The 21,182-nt window shown below is 43.9% G+C and overlaps 10 non-coding genes across 10 annotated transcripts; all 10 read left to right on the forward strand.

The window, feature by feature from the left end:
* Positions 1 to 544: 544 nt before the first annotated feature.
* Positions 545 to 735, forward strand: LOC141241990 (U2 spliceosomal RNA). Its single transcript, XR_012306642.1, has one exon. It is a non-coding gene; the product is annotated as a U2 spliceosomal RNA (small nuclear RNA).
* A 1,115-nt stretch (positions 736 to 1,850) lies between these two features.
* LOC141242177 (U2 spliceosomal RNA) lies at positions 1,851 to 2,041 on the forward strand. The gene has a single exon (XR_012306823.1). It is a non-coding gene; the product is annotated as a U2 spliceosomal RNA (small nuclear RNA).
* Positions 2,042 to 3,156: 1,115 nt separating this feature from the next.
* LOC141242119 (U2 spliceosomal RNA) lies at positions 3,157 to 3,347 on the forward strand. The gene has a single exon (XR_012306766.1). It is a non-coding gene; the product is annotated as a U2 spliceosomal RNA (small nuclear RNA).
* A 1,115-nt stretch (positions 3,348 to 4,462) lies between these two features.
* LOC141242120 (U2 spliceosomal RNA) lies at positions 4,463 to 4,653 on the forward strand. Its single transcript, XR_012306767.1, has one exon. It is a non-coding gene; the product is annotated as a U2 spliceosomal RNA (small nuclear RNA).
* A 5,993-nt stretch (positions 4,654 to 10,646) lies between these two features.
* On the forward strand, positions 10,647 to 10,828 carry LOC141242220 (U2 spliceosomal RNA). The gene has a single exon (XR_012306862.1). It is a non-coding gene; the product is annotated as a U2 spliceosomal RNA (small nuclear RNA).
* A 1,115-nt stretch (positions 10,829 to 11,943) lies between these two features.
* Positions 11,944 to 12,134, forward strand: LOC141242121 (U2 spliceosomal RNA). The gene has a single exon (XR_012306768.1). It is a non-coding gene; the product is annotated as a U2 spliceosomal RNA (small nuclear RNA).
* Positions 12,135 to 13,249: 1,115 nt separating this feature from the next.
* LOC141242122 (U2 spliceosomal RNA) lies at positions 13,250 to 13,440 on the forward strand. Its single transcript, XR_012306769.1, has one exon. It is a non-coding gene; the product is annotated as a U2 spliceosomal RNA (small nuclear RNA).
* A 1,115-nt stretch (positions 13,441 to 14,555) lies between these two features.
* On the forward strand, positions 14,556 to 14,746 carry LOC141242125 (U2 spliceosomal RNA). Its single transcript, XR_012306771.1, has one exon. It is a non-coding gene; the product is annotated as a U2 spliceosomal RNA (small nuclear RNA).
* Positions 14,747 to 15,861: 1,115 nt separating this feature from the next.
* Positions 15,862 to 16,052, forward strand: LOC141242126 (U2 spliceosomal RNA). The gene has a single exon (XR_012306772.1). It is a non-coding gene; the product is annotated as a U2 spliceosomal RNA (small nuclear RNA).
* Positions 16,053 to 17,167: 1,115 nt separating this feature from the next.
* Positions 17,168 to 17,358, forward strand: LOC141242127 (U2 spliceosomal RNA). The gene has a single exon (XR_012306773.1). It is a non-coding gene; the product is annotated as a U2 spliceosomal RNA (small nuclear RNA).
* The last annotated feature ends 3,824 nt before the right edge of the window (positions 17,359 to 21,182 follow it).

Raw genomic sequence — 21,182 nt, forward strand, 5'->3', positions numbered from 1 at the left:
GTTGATTAGTCTGTGGCATTCTGTTAAACTGTTGCTTATGGCGGTCTCTGTGAGCTTCTCAGCGACATTCAGCCAGCCAGGTATCCTGCCTGCAGTAGATGGAATGTGGCAATGGAACGCTGGCTGCGCGTGTCATAATAGGCTCTGAGCCTTTATATACCTGTGCACAGCAGCAGCCACCTTCAGTCTGCTGCTGGACAGCCAGCAGCAGCAGCAGCAGGAGAGGTATGTAATCAGGAGCCCTCCTGCTAAGGGTAGACAGCTGCTCGTTCCACCCCACCCCCCGCCTTAATTGGTTCTCCTCCCTTCCAACGGTGTTGAGGCGGGTGGGAACAGCAGGGGGTGAAGGTGCTGTGTTTAAAGAGGTGGAGTTATGCAGATCTAAAACGCGTGGATTGCAGCAGCAGCAAGCCGAAAAGTGCAGGCATGTAAGGGATCTAGAGGTTGACAACATGTCTTCTTAACGGGAGTCCAGGAGCTCATCTCCACAAATGGACTTTTCAGGATCCTTGGGTGGCTCCGTAGTTTGAAACCAATTCTGGTTATCGCTTCTCGGCCTTTTGGCTAAGATCAAGTGTAGTATCTGTTCTTATCAGTTTAATATCTGATACGTCCCCTATCTGGGGACAATATATTAAATGGATTTTTAGAACAGGGAGATGGAAAAAGAGCTTGCTCTGTCCACTCCACGCATTGACCTGGTATTGCAGTATCTCCAGGACCGGTGCACCCCTTCTTTAATGCAGTTTCTAAAATCAGAAAGAATTGAATTCAATGTTTTTTGTTCATTTTGCTTGTTTGTCGGATTTGGGGATGGACTCTTTGGCTTTGCTTTTCTTCTCCTCATTGGATTTTTCATGTTCAAAGTTGCAGAAGCCAGATTACAAGCTCATTTTGGTTCAACTTCAGCAACTGTGCATTGCATTGCCATGTAATGTGATGCAATGCTATCTTTCTAGCTCTCCCTTTTTACTTCCTTTTGGATAAACAGACATATTAGGCAAGCATTTTGGAGCTTTCACCTAAATAACTACAGGTGGTGAGATAAGCTGCACAATATAATTGACCTTTCAGTATATTGTTGCACACACACCATCTATTTAGCAAATGCCCTTGTTATCAACAGCAGCCTTTTAAACTCACCTGAGCTAACAGGTATGTGCGCTGGTTACTCTGCTGCGCTTAAAATTTCTTTTTTGGTTTGCTACAATGCCTTTTCTGAAACGTTGTCTCCTTCTGCTGGAACACTGACTTCTTTCATTTAATGCCTGCAGACTATAAAAGAGAACCCAACCCAAAAAGTTTGGTTGATTAGTCTGTGGCATTCTGTTAAACTGTTGCTTATGGCGGTCTCTGTGAGCTTCTCAGCGACATTCAGCCAGCCAGGTATCCTGCCTGCAGTAGATGGAATGTGGCAATGGAACGCTGGCTGCGCGTGTCATAATAGGCTCTGAGCCTTTATATACCTGTGCACAGCAGCAGCCACCTTCAGTCTGCTGCTGGACAGCCAGCAGCAGCAGCAGCAGGAGAGGTATGTAATCAGGAGCCCTCCTGCTAAGGGTAGACAGCTGCTCGTTCCACCCCACCCCCCGCCTTAATTGGTTCTCCTCCCTTCCAACGGTGTTGAGGCGGGTGGGAACAGCAGGGGGTGAAGGTGCTGTGTTTAAAGAGGTGGAGTTATGCAGATCTAAAACGCGTGGATTGCAGCAGCAGCAAGCCGAAAAGTGCAGGCATGTAAGGGATCTAGAGGTTGACAACATGTCTTCTTAACGGGAGTCCAGGAGCTCATCTCCACAAATGGACTTTTCAGGATCCTTGGGTGGCTCCGTAGTTTGAAACCAATTCTGGTTATCGCTTCTCGGCCTTTTGGCTAAGATCAAGTGTAGTATCTGTTCTTATCAGTTTAATATCTGATACGTCCCCTATCTGAGGACCATATATTAAATGGATTTTTAGAACAGGGAGATGGAAAAAGAGCTTGCTCTGTCCACTCCACGCATTGACCTGGTATTGCAGTATCTCCAGGACCGGTGCACCCCTTCTTTAATGCAGTTTCTAAAATCAGAAAGAATTGAATTCAATGTTTTTTGTTCATTTTGCTTGTTTGTCGGATTTGGGGATGGACTCTTTGGCTTTGCTTTTCTTCTCCTCATTGGATTTTTCATGTTCAAAGTTGCAGAAGCCAGATTACAAGCTCATTTTGGTTCAACTTCAGCAACTGTGCATTGCATTGCCATGTAATGTGATGCAATGCTATCTTTCTAGCTCTCCCTTTTTACTTCCTTTTGGATAAACAGACATATTAGGCAAGCATTTTGGAGCTTTCACCTAAATAACTACAGGTGGTGAGATAAGCTGCACAATATAATTGACCTTTCAGTATATTGTTGCACACACACCATCTATTTAGCAAATGCCCTTGTTATCAACAGCAGCCTTTTAAACTCACCTGAGCTAACAGGTATGTGCGCTGGTTACTCTGCTGCGCTTAAAATTTCTTTTTTGGTTTGCTACAATGCCTTTTCTGAAACGTTGTCTCCTTCTGCTGGAACACTGACTTCTTTCATTTAATGCCTGCAGACTATAAAAGAGAACCCAACCCAAAAAGTTTGGTTGATTAGTCTGTGGCATTCTGTTAAACTGTTGCTTATGGCGGTCTCTGTGAGCTTCTCAGCGACATTCAGCCAGCCAGGTATCCTGCCTGCAGTAGATGGAATGTGGCAATGGAACGCTGGCTGCGCGTGTCATAATAGGCTCTGAGCCTTTATATACCTGTGCACAGCAGCAGCCACCTTTAGTCTGCTGCTGGACAGCCAGCAGCAGCAGCAGCAGGAGAGGTATGTAATCAGGAGCCCTCCTGCTAAGGGTAGACAGCTGCTCGTTCCACCCCACCCCCCGCCTTAATTGGTTCTCCTCCCTTCCAACGGTGTTGAGGCGGGTGGGAACAGCAGGGGGTGAAGGTGCTGTGTTTAAAGAGGTGGAGTTATGCAGATCTAAAACGCGTGGATTGCAGCAGCAGCAAGCCGAAAAGTGCAGGCATGTAAGGGATCTAGAGGTTGACAACATGTCTTCTTAACGGGAGTCCAGGAGCTCATCTCCACAAATGGACTTTTCAGGATCCTTGGGTGGCTCCGTAGTTTGAAACCAATTCTGGTTATCGCTTCTCGGCCTTTTGGCTAAGATCAAGTGTAGTATCTGTTCTTATCAGTTTAATATCTGATACGTCCCCTATCTGGGGACCATATATTAAATGGATTTTTAGAACAGGGAGATGGAAAAAGAGCTTGCTCTGTCCACTCCACGCATTGACCTGGTATTGCAGTATCTCCAGGACCGGTGCACCCCTTCTTTAATGCAGTTTCTAAAATCAGAAAGAATTGAATTCAATGTTTTTTGTTCATTTTGCTTGTTTGTCGGATTTGGGGATGGACTCTTTGGCTTTGCTTTTCTTCTCCTCATTGGATTTTTCATGTTCAAAGTTGCAGAAGCCAGATTACAAGCTCATTTTGGTTCAACTTCAGCAACTGTGCATTGCATTGCCATGTAATGTGATGCAATGCTATCTTTCTAGCTCTCCCTTTTTACTTCCTTTTGGATAAACAGACATATTAGGCAAGCATTTTGGAGCTTTCACCTAAATAACTACAGGTGGTGAGATAAGCTGCACAATATAATTGACCTTTCAGTATATTGTTGCACACACACCATCTATTTAGCAAATGCCCTTGTTATCAACAGCAGCCTTTTAAACTCACCTGAGCTAACAGGTATGTGCGCTGGTTACTCTGCTGCGCTTAAAATTTCTTTTTTGGTTTGCTACAATGCCTTTTCTGAAACGTTGTCTCCTTCTGCTGGAACACTGACTTCTTTCATTTAATGCCTGCAGACTATAAAAGAGAACCCAACCCAAAAAGTTTGGTTGATTAGTCTGTGGCATTCTGTTAAACTGTTGCTTATGGCGGTCTCTGTGAGCTTCTCAGCGACATTCAGCCAGCCAGGTATCCTGCCTGCAGTAGATGGAATGTGGCAATGGAACGCTGGCTGCGCGTGTCATAATAGGCTCTGAGCCTTTATATACCTGTGCACAGCAGCAGCCACCTTCAGTCTGCTGCTGGACAGCCAGCAGCAGCAGCAGCAGGAGAGGTATGTAATCAGGAGCCCTCCTGCTAAGGGTAGACAGCTGCTCGTTCCACCCCACCCCCCGCCTTAATTGGTTCTCCTCCCTTCCAACGGTGTTGAGGCGGGTGGGAACAGCAGGGGGTGAAGGTGCTGTGTTTAAAGAGGTGGAGTTATGCAGATCTAAAACGCGTGGATTGCAGCAGCAGCAAGCCGAAAAGTGCAGGCATGTAAGGGATCTAGAGGTTGACAACATGTCTTCTTAACGGGAGTCCAGGAGCTCATCTCCACAAATGGACTTTTCAGGATCCTTGGGTGGCTCCGTAGTTTGAAACCAATTCTGGTTATCGCTTCTCGGCCTTTTGGCTAAGATCAAGTGTAGTATCTGTTCTTATCAGTTTAATATCTGATACGTCCCCTATCTGGGGACCATATATTAAATGGATTTTTAGAACAGGGAGATGGAAAAAGAGCTTGCTCTGTCCACTCCACGCATTGACCTGGTATTGCAGTATCTCCAGGACCGGTGCACCCCTTCTTTAATGCAGTTTCTAAAATCAGAAAGAATTGAATTCAATGTTTTTTGTTCATTTTGCTTGTTTGTCGGATTTGGGGATGGACTCTTTGGCTTTGCTTTTCTTCTCCTCATTGGATTTTTCATGTTCAAAGTTGCAGAAGCCAGATTACAAGCTCATTTTGGTTCAACTTCAGCAACTGTGCATTGCATTGCCATGTAATGTGATGCAATGCTATCTTTCTAGCTCTCCCTTTTTACTTCCTTTTGGATAAACAGACATATTAGGCAAGCATTTTGGAGCTTTCACCTAAATAACTACAGGTGGTGAGATAAGCTGCACAATATAATTGACCTTTCAGTATATTGTTGCACACACACCATCTATTTAGCAAATGCCCTTGTTATCAACAGCAGCCTTTTAAACTCACCTGAGCTAACAGGTATGTGCGCTGGTTACTCTGCTGCGCTTAAAATTTCTTTTTTGGTTTGCTACAATGCCTTTTCTGAAACGTTGTCTCCTTCTGCTGGAACACTGACTTCTTTCATTTAATGCCTGCAGACTATAAAAGAGAACCCAACCCAAAAAGTTTGGTTGATTAGTCTGTGGCATTCTGTTAAACTGTTGCTTATGGCGGTCTCTGTGACCTTCTCAGCGACATTCAGCCAGCCAGGTATCCTGCCTGCAGTAGATGGAATGTGGCAATGGAACGCTGGCTGCGCGTGTCATAATAGGCTCTGAGCCTTTATATACCTGTGCACAGCAGCAGCCACCTTCAGTCTGCTGCTGGACAGCCAGCAGCAGCAGCAGCAGGAGAGGTATGTAATCAGGAGCCCTCCTGCTAAGGGTAGACAGCTGCTCGTTCCACCCCACCCCCCGCCTTAATTGGTTCTCCTCCCTTCCAACGGTGTTGAGGCGGGTGGGAACAGCAGGGGGTGAAGGTGCTGTGTTTAAAGAGGTGGAGTTATGCAGATCTAAAACGCGTGGATTGCAGCAGCAGCAAGCCGAAAAGTGCAGGCATGTAAGGGATCTAGAGGTTGACAACATGTCTTCTTAACGGGAGTCCAGGAGCTCATCTCCACAAATGGACTTTTTAGGATCCTTGGGTGGCTCCGTAGTTTGAAACCAATTCTGGTTATCGCTTCTCGGCCTTTTGGCTACGACCAAGTGTTGTTGCTGGAAGACTCCAAAGCCTATCGCATCCTCGGCCTTGAGGCATCGGCAGTTCTACTGTCTTAAGCCTCCTGCTGCTATAGGGGGTGTGCGTGCTGAAGAGAACCAAGAAGGCGATCGACTTATCTGAATATGGCGATGGCGACATCGGCTACTCTCCGTTCTGCTGGAGCTGGCGACTTGAAGATCAAGAACTCTTTCAAGATTGAAGTTGAAGAGCGAGCCCGTGACAAGTTCTCCCTGTCTTTCTTCGTGAGGAAGGTCCTGCTTGAGATCCTGCAGGTGAAAAGGGAGAACATTCTGGCACTTCAAGATGCTCCTGGACGCTTTGTGCTTACCCTGACCTCTGAAGTGGCATCTCAGAATTTTTACCATCAGATCAAGCTGAGACTTCAGGAGGAAGATCTTAAAGGACTGTGTTTTGTGACCCTCTGCCTGGCAGAAGAGAAGTCTGTGGGGGTTCATATGAGCAATCCGCATGTCTCTGAAAAGGATGTGGCTGCGTTTCTGCATAACTATTGCTCTGAGGTCCACTTTTCTCACAAAATCATGAACTCTGAGAGGTTGTGGACCGGAAAATACAAGTTCATCGTGAAGCTGAGAGAAGGTTTGGGAATTGGTGGACTCATTCATCCGCCTCAGAGCTTCCTGATTGGCAGAGAGAGAGGAAGACTCTTCTATCCAGGGATGCCTATCTTCTGCAGAAAATGTATGGACTTTGGGCATTCCTTTGAGAGCTGCAAGGAGGAGAACGCTCTTTGCAAGAAGTGCTATCAAAAAGGACATGTCACTCTGAACTGCCCAAATCAGATGATCTGTAATATCTGCCGTATCCCTGGGCACTCTTTTCGGGATTGTCCGTTGAGAAAAAAGACCTTCAGCTATGCAGATGCAGCTCGGGGGGGAGCCCCTCCGAAGCGGTCCAGTCCTGAAGAACAAACAGACAAATCCAAGGACCCTCCCGGGAACCCTTCTGGGGATCCGCCCAAGGACACTGCTGGGGACCCGCCTGGGGATAGCATTGTTCTCAAGGATTGGTCGGAGAGTCCAGATGGTCATGTGGTGGAGGAGAATCCAGCTGAGTCTGAAGTGGAGATGGGAGAGGAGTCTTCTAAGGAGGCTGGTGGTGAGGAGGAGGAGGAGGAGATTAACATTGACGTGGAGGTTTTGAGGAAAAGGAAAAAGGAGAAGTCGAGTTTGTTTAAGGGAGAGAGCGCCAGCAAAAGACCTGCTGGGCGTTTGAAAATAGTCCTCCCTAATTACTCACCTAAACCGATCATCTCAGTTCCTAAACCTGTAAACCCATCTGATCCGGTGAACATCGAGGAATTCTCAGACACGGACGTTTCTGCGGGTCCCTCTACCCCGGTCGGATTCATGTCAGATACGGACTCAAGCTCTGTTTAAATGATTTATGGCTACACTCAAAATTGCCTCACTAAATGTGAGGAGTTTAAAGGGTTCTGTCAAGAGAGCTGCTTTATTTTCTTACCTGATGACTTTAGATGCTGATATTTTTTTACTTCAAGAATGCGGCATTGACCATGACCCTAACTATAACAAACTAAGGGAAGATTGGGCGAACGGACCTTCCATCTGGTCCGGTGAAAATGGATCGCGTGCTACTGGTGTTGGCGTCCTGTTTAAAAACAAAGACTTTAAGGTTACCTCGTTCACTGAAGTTGAACCTGGACGTGCACTAGTTGTTAATGTGAGTTACTGTGGATCCGAGTTCAAGCTGATTAATGTTTATGCATCTCCGATTAAAGAGGAAAGATCCAGTTTATTAGATATCATCAAACTCTTTATACCTGGTCCTACACCAACTGTGGTTGGCGGTGACTTCAATTGTATCCGGTCTGATGAAAATAGGACATCAGGTACTAGAAGGAAAGACAAAACTGAGATGCAGTTAAAAAATCTAATCGACGATACTTGCCTGAATGATGTCTGGAGAGTAAAGAATACCTCTGAACCAGGATACACTTGGGAGAACAATCTTCTAAAATCAAGAATTGACTTTGTTCTGACATCACAGAGTTTTAAAGTGAATAAAGTGGATCTAACAGGTAACATCTTTTCTGACCACAAAACGTTAATTACTCACTTGGAATTGCCCAGTCTAGAGAAAGGGCGAGGTGTCTGGAAGTTGAACACTCTGCTGCTGGAAGATGAAAGTATAAAAGAGGAATTTTTGAAATTTTATAAAAAACTACAGGGGAAAAAACATTATTACAAAAGAATTCTAGAATGGTGGGAGTATGTGAAGTCTCAAATTAGACATTTTTTTCTCTTAGCTGGCAAAAGGAAGGCCAGACAGAATCAGAAATGGTTTAAAGACCTGAATACAAAACTGCAAACAGGTTACAAACTCAGAAATGCAGGGATAGATATGGAGGATGTTATTTTACAAGTCAAAGAAGACATTAAAAAAGCAATTGAACAGAAAGGCAAAGAAATAATTTTCAACGCCAAGGTAGAACATATGGAAAAAAATGAAACATGTTCCAGGTTCTTTTTCAAAAAATCTTTAGAACGCAAAGAATTAATTAAAGAACTTGATGGTGAAACAACTAAAGATGGACTGTTGGACAAAGCGCAAACTTTTTATCAAAATCTTTTTAGCGAAAAGAAAATTGACGCTGATTTTTTACCTGATGCTCTTAATTCATTGCAGAATCACCTTGAAAAGCAAGATCAAGAGTTGTTGATTGAAGATATCTGTGAAGAAGAACTGCTAAGTGCAATCAAAAGCTTTTCTAGAGGAAAAACACCGGGTACTGACGGACTACAAATTGAATTTTATCTTACTTTTTGGGAGATTTTAAAAGACGACCTGTTTGAGATTTTTAAAGCTGTCTTTTTATGTGACAAATTGCCTGAATCTTGGAGAAGTGGTGTGGTCACCCTGCTTTTTAAAAAAGGAGATAAGACTAATCTAGAGAACTGGAGACCAATCACGTTACTCAACGTAGATTATAAAATTATGGCAAAAATCATGGTGAACAGAATGAAGAAGGTGATAGAGAAGGTCGTGCATCCTGATCAGGTATGTGGTGTGCCTGGTCGTACAATTGCAGAAAACTTGAATATTATACGGGACGCAATTTGGTATCAGCAAGAGAGGAAGCAAAAGCTAGCTCTTCTGTCCCTTGATTTCCAGAAAGCGTACGACAGAGTCTCTCATAAGTACCTGTATTCTGTGTTAAAGAAAATGAAATTCCCGGATGTTTTTATTAAGCACATTGCACTTTTATATGATGGAAGTTTTAGCAGGATTTTAATTAATGGTTTTTTATCTTCAGAAGTTGTTCTAAAGTCGGGCGTCAAACAAGGATGCCCACTTTCGCCTCTGCTCTTTATCTGCGCAATCGAGCCTCTACTGGCAATGTTGAGGAAAGATAAGATGGTGAAAGGTGTACCCATACCAGGTGGAAATGGACTAAGTACTAAGTCACTGGGGTACATGGATGACATCACGATCCTGTGCGACTCAGAACAATCGCTGAGAAGAGCAGTAAGAACTACTGATTTTTTCTGTTTAGCATCTGCCTTCAAACTGAACTTGGAGAAGAGCGAATGTCTTGGATTCGGTGATTGGTCAGATGCGCAGATTCCTCAACTTAAAATAAGAAGTGATAAGATCAAAATTTTAGGTGTTGTGTTTACAAAAAAGAATGATGGAGAAGAAAGTTGGCAGTTGGTGAAGGAGAAAATGCAAAAGAAGATAAGTTTATGGAAACTCAGAAAATTATCAATGGAAGGTAAAAACTTGATCATTAAGTCTTTGTTGTTGCCGATAATGTTGTTTTTAAGTATGGTGTACCCCCCGAATGAGAACACAGTAAAGTTTCTCCAGAGACAAATTTTTCTTTTTCTGTGGGGATCAAAAATGGAGAAGGTTCGAAGAGAGACAATGTACAAGCAGCATAAATATGGTGGAAAGAATATCCCAAATATCAAAAAATTTTTGTACCTAAAGTTCTTTAGTTTTTGCTTCAAAATGACCAATCTAAGAACTCATTGGTCTTTCTACTTAAGATATGCAGCTGGAGATATCTTTAGGAAAAGAAAGTGGATAACATTGCCCCCAAATTCTCCTGTCCTAATTACACCGCCAAAACAATATGTCTTACTAGAAAAAACAATTAGACTTTATAACTTACCTGAAGTAGATGTGGAGATGCTGTCAAATTCAAGAAGACTGGCTCTAGAGACAAAGAGAAAAGAAACGATGACAGCAGTGGCAAACTTTACATACACTAAAAGTGGAAGAATTTGGAGAATGACTTATGCACCTTATCTAACAAATGAATATAAAGACTTGGCATGGGCAATAGTGCAAGAATGTGTTCCTGTTAGATTTTTTCAACACAGAAGGGGATTGTGCAATACTGCAAGATGCCCTAGAACAGGCTGTGTTAGAGAGGAAACAGTTTTACACACCTTTTGGAACTGTTTTTATGCCCAAAATGTCTGGAAAGAAGTTGGAAGTCTCTTAAAGTTTGTTACTGGTCTTAAGTTTTTAAATCACGAAGTAGTTTTATATGGAAATTTTACATGTCAATCAAAAGAAAAAGAAAGAGTCATTTGGATAATGATAAATGGAATAAAGAATGCGCTATGGAAAGTCCGAAACATATTGCTTTTTAAAAGAGATTTTATAAGTGAAAGTGAATGCATAAAATTAGCACTAAGTGAAATATATATTTATTACCTGTTAGATCTGAAGAGAATTGGGAAAAAAAGAGCCAAGAGTCTATGGAACTTTCATCTGTGGAACCTTGTAGCATGAACAGATTATAAGGCAAGAGAAATATTAGAAGAGAAATAACAACTGAAATATAAGAACAAAATGAAAAAGAAAAAAATCTGTTCTTATCAGTTTAATATCTGATACGTCCCCTATCTGGGGACCATATATTAAATGGATTTTTAGAACAGGGAGATGGAAAAAGAGCTTGCTCTGTCCACTCCACGCATTGACCTGGTATTGCAGTATCTCCAGGACCGGTGCACCCCTTCTTTAATGCAGTTTCTAAAATCAGAAAGAATTGAATTCAATGTTTTTTGTTCATTTTGCTTGTTTGTCGGATTTGGGGATGGACTCTTTGGCTTTGCTTTTCTTCTCCTCATTGGATTTTTCATGTTCAAAGTTGCAGAAGCCAGATTACAAGCTCATTTTGGTTCAACTTCAGCAACTGTGCATTGCATTGCCATGTAATGTGATGCAATGCTATTTTTCTAGCTCTCCCTTTTTACTTCCTTTTGGATAAACAGACATATTAGGCAAGCATTTTGGAGCTTTCACCTAAATAACTACAGGTGGTGAGATAAGCTGCACAATATAATTGACCTTTCAGTATATTGTTGCACACACACCATCTATTTAGCAAATGCCCTTGTTATCAACAGCAGCCTTTTAAACTCACCTGAGCTAACAGGTATGTGCGCTGGTTACTCTGCTGCGCTTAAAATTTCTTTTTTGGTTTGCTACAATGCCTTTTCTGAAACGTTGTCTCCTTCTGCTGGAACACTGACTTCTTTCATTTAATGCCTGCAGACTATAAAAGAGAACCCAACCCAAAAAGTTTGGTTGATTAGTATGTGGCATTCTGTTAAACTGTTGCTTATGGCGGTCTCTGTGAGCTTCTCAGCGACATTCAGCCAGCCAGGTATCCTGCCTGCAGTAGATGGAATGTGGCAATGGAACGCTGGCTGCGCGTGTCATAATAGGCTCTGAGCCTTTATATACCTGTGCACAGCAGCAGCCACCTTCAGTCTGCTGCTGGACAGCCAGCAGCAGCAGCAGCAGGAGAGGTATGTAATCAGGAGCCCTCCTGCTAAGGGTAGACAGCTGCTCGTTCCACCCCACCCCCCGCCTTAATTGGTTCTCCTCCCTTCCAACGGTGTTGAGGCGGGTGGGAACAGCAGGGGGTGAAGGTGCTGTGTTTAAAGAGGTGGAGTTATGCAGATCTAAAACGCGTGGATTGCAGCAGCAGCAAGCCGAAAAGTGCAGGCATGTAAGGGATCTAGAGGTTGACAACATGTCTTCTTAACGGGAGTCCAGGAGCTCATCTCCACAAATGGACTTTTCAGGATCCTTGGGTGGCTCCGTAGTTTGAAACCAATTCTGGTTATCGCTTCTCGGCCTTTTGGCTAAGATCAAGTGTAGTATCTGTTCTTATCAGTTTAATATCTGATACGTCCCCTATCTGGGGACCATATATTAAATGGATTTTTAGAACAGGGAGATGGAAAAAGAGCTTGCTCTGTCCACTCCACGCATTGACCTGGTATTGCAGTATCTCCAGGACCGGTGCACCCCTTCTTTAATGCAGTTTCTAAAATCAGAAAGAATTGAATTCAATGTTTTTTGTTCATTTTGCTTGTTTGTCGGATTTGGGGATGGACTCTTTGGCTTTGCTTTTCTTCTCCTCATTGGATTTTTCATGTTCAAAGTTGCAGAAGCCAGATTACAAGCTCATTTTGGTTCAACTTCAGCAACTGTGCATTGCATTGCCATGTAATGTGATGCAATGCTATCTTTCTAGCTCTCCCTTTTTACTTCCTTTTGGATAAACAGACATATTAGGCAAGCATTTTGGAGCTTTCACCTAAATAACTACAGGTGGTGAGATAAGCTGCACAATATAATTGACCTTTCAGTATATTGTTGCACACACACCATCTATTTAGCAAATGCCCTTGTTATCAACAGCAGCCTTTTAAACTCACCTGAGCTAACAGGTATGTGCGCTGGTTACTCTGCTGCGCTTAAAATTTCTTTTTTGGTTTGCTACAATGCCTTTTCTGAAACGTTGTCTCCTTCTGCTGGAACACTGACTTCTTTCATTTAATGCCTGCAGACTATAAAAGAGAACCCAACCCAAAAAGTTTGGTTGATTAGTCTGTGGCATTCTGTTAAACTGTTGCTTATGGCGGTCTCTGTGAGCTTCTCAGCGACATTCAACCAGCCAGGTATCCTGCCTGCAGTAGATGGAATGTGGCAATGGAACGCTGGCTGCGCGTGTCATAATAGGCTCTGAGCCTTTATATACCTGTGCACAGCAGCAGCCACCTTCAGTCTGCTGCTGGACAGCCAGCAGCAGCAGCAGCAGGAGAGGTATGTAATCAGGAGCCCTCCTGCTAAGGGTAGCCAGCTGCTCGTTCCACCCCACCCCCCGCCTTAATTGGTTCTCCTCCCTTCCAACGGTGTTGAGGCGGGTGGGAACAGCAGGGGGTGAAGGTGCTGTGTTTAAAGAGGTGGAGTTATGCAGATCTAAAACGCGTGGATTGCAGCAGCAGCAAGCCGAAAAGTGCAGGCATGTAAGGGATCTAGAGGTTGACAACATGTCTTCTTAACGGGAGTCCAGGAGCTCATCTCCACAAATGGACTTTTCAGGATCCTTGGGTGGCTCCGTAGTTTGAAACCAATTCTGGTTATCGCTTCTCGGCCTTTTGGCTAAGATCAAGTGTAGTATCTGTTCTTATCAGTTTAATATCTGATACGTCCCCTATCTGGGGACCATATATTAAATGGATTTTTAGAACAGGGAGATGGAAAAAGAGCTTGCTCTGTCCACTCCACGCATTGACCTGGTATTGCAGTATCTCCAGGACCGGTGCACCCCTTCTTTAATGCAGTTTCTAAAATCAGAAAGAATTGAATTCAATGTTTTTTGTTCATTTTGCTTGTTTGTCGGATTTGGGGATGGACTCTTTGGCTTTGCTTTTCTTCTCCTCATTGGATTTTTCATGTTCAAAGTTGCAGAAGCCAGATTACAAGCTCATTTTGGTTCAACTTCAGCAACTGTGCATTGCATTGCCATGTAATGTGATGCAATGCTATCTTTCTAGCTCTCCCTTTTTACTTCCTTTTGGATAAACAGACATATTAGGCAAGCATTTTGGAGCTTTCACCTAAATAACTACAGGTGGTGAGATAAGCTGCACAATATAATTGACCTTTCAGTATATTGTTGCACACACACCATCTATTTAGCAAATGCCCTTGTTATCAACAGCAGCCTTTTAAACTCACCTGAGCTAACAGGTATGTGCGCTGGTTACTCTGCTGCGCTTAAAATTTCTTTTTTGGTTTGCTACAATGCCTTTTCTGAAACGTTGTCTCCTTCTGCTGGAACACTGACTTCTTTCATTTAATGCCTGCAGACTATAAAAGAGAACCCAACCCAAAAAGTTTGGTTGATTAGTCTGTGGCATTCTGTTAAACTGTTGCTTATGGCGGTCTCTGTGAGCTTCTCAGCGACATTCAGCCAGCCAGGTATCCTGCCTGCAGTAGATGGAATGTGGCAATGGAACGCTGGCTGCGCGTGTCATAATAGGCTCTGAGCCTTTATATACCTGTGCACAGCAGCAGCCACCTTCAGTCTGCTGCTGGACAGCCAGCAGCAGCAGCAGCAGGAGAGGTATGTAATCAGGAGCCCTCCTGCTAAGGGTAGACAGCTGCTCGTTCCACCCCACCCCCCGCCTTAATTGGTTCTCCTCCCTTCCAACGGTGTTGAGGCGGGTGGGAACAGCAGGGGGTGAAGGTGCTGTGTTTAAAGAGGTGGAGTTATGCAGATCTAAAACGCGTGGATTGCAGCAGCAGCAAGCCGAAAAGTGCAGGCATGTAAGGGATCTAGAGGTTGACAACATGTCTTCTTAACGGGAGTCCAGGAGCTCATCTCCACAAATGGACTTTTCAGGATCCTTGGGTGGCTCCGTAGTTTGAAACCAATTCTGGTTATCGCTTCTCGGCCTTTTGGCTAAGATCAAGTGTAGTATCTGTTCTTATCAGTTTAATATCTGATACGTCCCCTATCTGGGGACCATATATTAAATGGATTTTTAGAACAGGGAGATGGAAAAAGAGCTTGCTCTGTCCACTCCACGCATTGACCTGGTATTGCAGTATCTCCAGGACCGGTGCACCCCTTCTTTAATGCAGTTTCTAAAATCAGAAAGAATTGAATTCAATGTTTTTTGTTCATTTTGCTTGTTTGTCGGATTTGGGGATGGACTCTTTGGCTTTGCTTTTCTTCTCCTCATTGGATTTTTCATGTTCAAAGTTGCAGAAGCCAGATTACAAGCTCATTTTGGTTCAACTTCAGCAACTGTGCATTGCATTGCCATGTAATGTGATGCAATGCTATCTTTCTAGCTCTCCCTTTTTACTTCCTTTTGGATAAACAGACATATTAGGCAAGCATTTTGGAGCTTTCACCTAAATAACTACAGGTGGTGAGATAAGCTGCACAATATAATTGACCTTTCAGTATATTGTTGCACACACACCATCTATTTAGCAAATGCCCTTGTTATCAACAGCAGCCTTTTAAACTCACCTGAGCTAACAGGTATGTGCGCTGGTTACTCTGCTGCGCTTAAAATTTCTTTTTTGGTTTGCTACAATGCCTTTTCTGAAACGTTGTCTCCTTCTGCTGGAACACTGACTTCTTTCATTTAATGCCTGCAGACTATAAAAGAGAACCCAACCCAAAAAGTTTGGTTGATTAGTCTGTGGCATTCTGTTAAACTGTTGCTTATGGCGGTCTCTGTGAGCTTCTCAGCGACATTCAGCCAGCCAGGTATCCTGCCTGCAGTAGATGGAATGTGGCAATGGAACGCTGGCTGCGCGTGTCATAATAGGCTCTGAGCCTTTATATACCTGTGCACAGCAGCAGCCACCTTCAGTCTGCTGCTGGACAGCCAGCAGCAGCAGCAGCAGGAGAGGTATGTAATCAGGAGCCCTCCTGCTAAGGGTAGCCAGCTGCTCGTTCCACCCCACCCCCCGCCTTAATTGGTTCTCCTCCCTTCCAACGGTGTTGAGGCGGGTGGGAACAGCAGGGGGTGAAGGTGCTGTGTTTAAAGAGGTGGAGTTATGCAGATCTAAAACGCGTGGATTGCAGCAGCAGCAAGCCGAAAAGTGCAGGCATGTAAGGGATCTAGAGGTTGACAACATGTCTTCTTAACGGGAGTCCAGGAGCTCATCTCCACAAATGGACTTTTCAGGATCCTTGGGTGGCTCCGTAGTTTGAAACCAATTCTGGTTATCGCTTCTCGGCCTTTTGGCTAAGATCAAGTGTAGTATCTGTTCTTATCAGTTTAATATCTGATACGTCCCCTATCTGGGGACCATATATTAAATGGATTTTTAGAACAGGGAGATGGAAAAAGAGCTTGCTCTGTCCACTCCACGCATTGACCTGGTATTGCAGTATCTCCAGGACCGGTGCACCCCTTCTTTAATGCAGTTTCTAAAATCAGAAAGAATTGAATTCAATGTTTTTTGTTCATTTTGCTTGTTTGTCGGATTTGGGGATGGACTCTTTGGCTTTGCTTTTCTTCTCCTCATTGGATTTTTCATGTTCAAAGTTGCAGAAGCCAGATTACAAGCTCATTTTGGTTCAACTTCAGCAACTGTGCATTGCATTGCCATGTAATGTGATGCAATGCTATCTTTCTAGCTCTCCCTTTTTACTTCCTTTTGGATAAACAGACATATTAGGCAAGCATTTTGGAGCTTTCACCTAAATAACTACAGGTGGTGAGATAAGCTGCACAATATAATTGACCTTTCAGTATATTGTTGCACACACACCATCTATTTAGCAAATGCCCTTGTTATCAACAGCAGCCTTTTAAACTCACCTGAGCTAACAGGTATGTGCGCTGGTTACTCTGCTGCGCTTAAAATTTCTTTTTTGGTTTGCTACAATGCCTTTTCTGAAACGTTGTCTCCTTCTGCTGGAACACTGACTTCTTTCATTTAATGCCTGCAGACTATAAAAGAGAACCCAACCCAAAAAGTTTGGTTGATTAGTCTGTGGCATTCTGTTAAACTGTTGCTTATGGCGGTCTCTGTGAGCTTCTCAGCGACATTCAGCCAGCCAGGTATCCTGCCTGCAGTAGATGGAATGTGGCAATGGAACGCTGGCTGCGCGTGTCATAATAGGCTCTGAGCCTTTATATACCTGTGCACAGCAGCAGCCACCTTCAGTCTGCTGCTGGACAGCCAGCAGCAGCAGCAGCAGGAGAGGTATGTAATCAGGAGCCCTCCTGCTAAGGGTAGACAGCTGCTCGTTCCACCCCACCCCCCGCCTTAATTGGTTCTCCTCCCTTCCAACGGTGTTGAGGCGGGTGGGAACAGCAGGGGGTGAAGGTGCTGTGTTTAAAGAGGTGGAGTTATGCAGATCTAAAACGCGTGGATTGCAGCAGCAGCAAGCCGAAAAGTGCAGGCATGTAAGGGATCTAGAGGTTGACAACATGTCTTCTTAACGGGAGTCCAGGAGCTCATCTCCACAAATGGACTTTTCAGGATCCTTGGGTGGCTCCGTAGTTTGAAACCAATTCTGGTTATCGCTTCTCGGCCTTTTGGCTAAGATCAAGTGTAGTATCTGTTCTTATCAGTTTAATATCTGATACGTCCCCTATCTGGGGACCATATATTAAATGGATTTTTAGAACAGGGAGATGGAAAAAGAGCTTGCTCTGTCCACTCCACGCATTGACCTGGTATTGCAGTATCTCCAGGACCGGTGCACCCCTTCTTTAATGCAGTTTCTAAAATCAGAAAGAATTGAATTCAATGTTTTTTGTTCATTTTGCTTGTTTGTCGGATTTGGGGATGGACTCTTTGGCTTTGCTTTTCTTCTCCTCATTGGATTTTTCATGTTCAAAGTTGCAGAAGCCAGATTACAAGCTCATTTTGGTTCAACTTCAGCAACTGTGCATTGCATTGCCATGTAATGTGATGCAATGCTATCTTTCTAGCTCTCCCTTTTTACTTCCTTTTGGATAAACAGACATATTAGGCAAGCATTTTGGAGCTTTCACCTAAATAACTACAGGTGGTGAGATAAGCTGCACAATATAATTGACCTTTCAGTATATTGTTGCACACACACCATCTATTTAGCAAATGCCCTTGTTATCAACAGCAGCCTTTTAAACTCACCTGAGCTAACAGGTATGTGCGCTGGTTACTCTGCTGCGCTTAAAATTTCTTTTTTGGTTTGCTACAATGCCTTTTCTGAAACGTTGTCTCCTTCTGCTGGAACACTGACTTCTTTCATTTAATGCCTGCAGACTATAAAAGAGAACCCAACCCAAAAAGTTTGGTTGATTAGTCTGTGGCATTCTGTTAAACTGTTGCTTATGGCGGTCTCTGTGACCTTCTCAGCGACATTCAGCCAGCCAGGTATCCTGCCTGCAGTAGATGGAATGTGGCAATGGAACGCTGGCTGCGCGTGTCATAATAGGCTCTGAGCCTTTATATACCTGTGCACAGCAGCAGCCACCTTCAGTCTGCTGCTGGACAGCCAGCAGCAGCAGCAGCAGGAGAGGTATGTAATCAGGAGCCCTCCTGCTAAGGGTAGACAGCTGCTCGTTCCACCCCACCCCCCGCCTTAATTGGTTCTCCTCCCTTCCAACGGTGTTGAGGCGGGTGGGAACAGCAGGGGGTGAAGGTGCTGTGTTTAAAGAGGTGGAGTTATGCAGATCTAAAACACGTGGATTGCAGCAGCAGCAAGCCGAAAAGTGCAGGCATGTAAGGGATCTAGAGGTTGACAACATGTCTTCTTAACGGGAGTCCAGGAGCTCATCTCCACAAATGGACTTTTTAGGATCCTTGGGTGGCTCCGTAGTTTGAAACCAATTCTGGTTATCGCTTCTCGGCCTTTTGGCTACGACCAAGTGTTGTTGCTGGAAGACTCCAAAGCCTATCGCATCCTCGGCCTTGAGGCATCGGCAGTTCTACTGTCTTAAGCCTCCTGCTGCTATAGGGGGTGTGCGTGCTGAAGAGAACCAAGAAGGCGATCGACTTATCTGAATATGGCGATGGCGACATCGGCTACTCTCCGTTCTGCTGGAGCTGGCGACTTGAAGATCAAGAACTCTTTCAAGATTGAAGTTGAAGAGCGAGCCCGTGACAAGTTCTCCCTGTCTTTCTTCGTGAGGAAGGTCCTGCTTGAGATCCTGCAGGTGAAAAGGGAGAACATTCTGGCACTTCAAGATGCTCCTGGACGCTTTGTGCTTACCCTGACCTCTGAAGTGGCATCTCAGAATTTTTACCATCAGATCAAGCTGAGACTTCAGGAGGAAGATCTTAAAGGACTGTGTTTTGTGACCCTCTGCCTGGCAGAAGAGAAGTCTGTGGGGGTTCATATGAGCAATCCGCATGTCTCTGAAAAGGATGTGGCTGCGTTTCTGCATAACTATTGCTCTGAGGTCCACTTTTCTCACAAAATCATGAACTCTGAGAGGTTGTGGACCGGAAAATACAAGTTCATCGTGAAGCTGAGAGAAGGTTTGGGAATTGGTGGACTCATTCATCCGCCTCAGAGCTTCCTGATTGGCAGAGAGAGAGGAAGACTCTTCTATCCAGGGATGCCTATCTTCTGCAGAAAATGTATGGACTTTGGGCATTCCTTTGAGAGCTGCAAGGAGGAGAACGCTCTTTGCAAGAAGTGCTATCAAAAAGGACATGTCACTCTGAACTGCCCAAATCAGATGATCTGTAATATCTGCCGTATCCCTGGGCACTCTTTTCGGGATTGTCCGTTGAGAAAAAAGACCTTCAGCTATGCAGATGCAGCTCGGGGGGGAGCCCCTCCGAAGCGGTCCAGTCCTGAAGAACAAACAGACAAATCCAAGGACCCTCCCGGGAACCCTTCTGGGGATCCGCCCAAGGACACTGCTGGGGACCCGCCTGGGGATAGCATTGTTCTCAAGGATTGGTCGGAGAGTCCAGATGGTCATGTGGTGGAGGAGAATCCAGCTGAGTCTGAAGTGGAGATGGGAGAGGAGTCTTCTAAGGAGGCTGGTGGTGAGGAGGAGGAGGAGGAGATTAACATTGACGTGGAGGTTTTGAGGAAAAGGAAAAAGGAGAAGTCGAGTTTGTTTAAGGGAGAGAGCGCCAGCAAAAGACCTGCTGGGCGTTTGAAAATAGTCCTCCCTAATTACTCACCTAAACCGATCATCTCAGTTCCTAAACCTGTAAACCCATCTGATCCGGTGAACATCGAGGAATTCTCAGACACGGACGTTTCTGCGGGTCCCTCTACCCCGGTCGGATTCATGTCAGATACGGACTCAAGCTCTGTTTAAATGATTTATGGCTACACTCAAAATTGCCTCACTAAATGTGAGGAGTTTAAAGGGTTCTGTCAAGAGAGCTGCTTTATTTTCTTACCTGATGACTTTAGATGCTGATATTTTTTTACTTCAAGAATGCGGCATTGACCATGACCCTAACTATAACAAACTAAGGGAAGATTGGGCGAACGGACCTTCCATCTGGTCCGGTGAAAATGGATCGCGTGCTACTGGTGTTGGCGTCCTGTTTAAAAACAAAGACTTTAAGGTTACCTCGTTCACTGAAGTTGAACCTGGACGTGCACTAGTTGTTAATGTGAGTTACTGTGGATCCGAGTTCAAGCTGATTAATGTTTATGCATCTCCGATTAAAGAGGAAAGATCCAGTTTATTAGATATCATCAAACTCTTTATACCTGGTCCTACACCAACTGTGGTTGGCGGTGACTTCAATTGTATCCGGTCTGATGAAAATAGGACATCAGGTACTAGAAGGAAAGACAAAACTGAGATGCAGTTAAAAAATCTAATCGACGATACTTGCCTGAATGATGTCTGGAGAGTAAAGAATACCTCTGAACCAGGATACACTTGGGAGAACAATCTTCTAAAATCAAGAATTGACTTTGTTCTGACATCACAGAGTTTTAAAGTGAATAAAGTGGATCTAACAGGTAACATCTTTTCTGACCACAAAACGTTAATTACTCACTTGGAATTGCCCAGTCTAGAGAAAGGGCGAGGTGTCTGGAAGTTGAACACTCTGCTGCTGGAAGATGAAAGTATAAAAGAGGAATTTTTGAAATTTTATAAAAAACTACAGGGGAAAAAACATTATTACAAAAGAATTCTAGAATGGTGGGAGTATGTGAAGTCTCAAATTAGACATTTTTTTCTCTTAGCTGGCAAAAGGAAGGCCAGACAGAATCAGAAATGGTTTAAAGACCTGAATACAAAACTGCAAACAGGTTACAAACTCAGAAATGCAGGGATAGATATGGAGGATGTTATTTTACAAGTCAAAGAAGACATTAAAAAAGCAATTGAACAGAAAGGCAAAGAAATAATTTTCAACGCCAAGGTAGAACATATGGAAAAAAATGAAACATGTTCCAGGTTCTTTTTCAAAAAATCTTTAGAACGCAAAGAATTAATTAAAGAACTTGATGGTGAAACAACTAAAGATGGACTGTTGGACAAAGCGCAAACTTTTTATCAAAATCTTTTTGGCGAAAAGAAAATTGACGCTGATTTTTTACCTGATGCTCTTAATTCATT

This window comes from Phyllobates terribilis, unplaced genomic scaffold (genome assembly GCF_046119375.1).
Source record: "Phyllobates terribilis strain yellow unplaced genomic scaffold, ASM4611937v1 Scaffold_1031__1_contigs__length_461108, whole genome shotgun sequence".
Lineage (NCBI taxonomy): Eukaryota > Metazoa > Chordata > Amphibia > Anura > Dendrobatidae > Phyllobates > Phyllobates terribilis.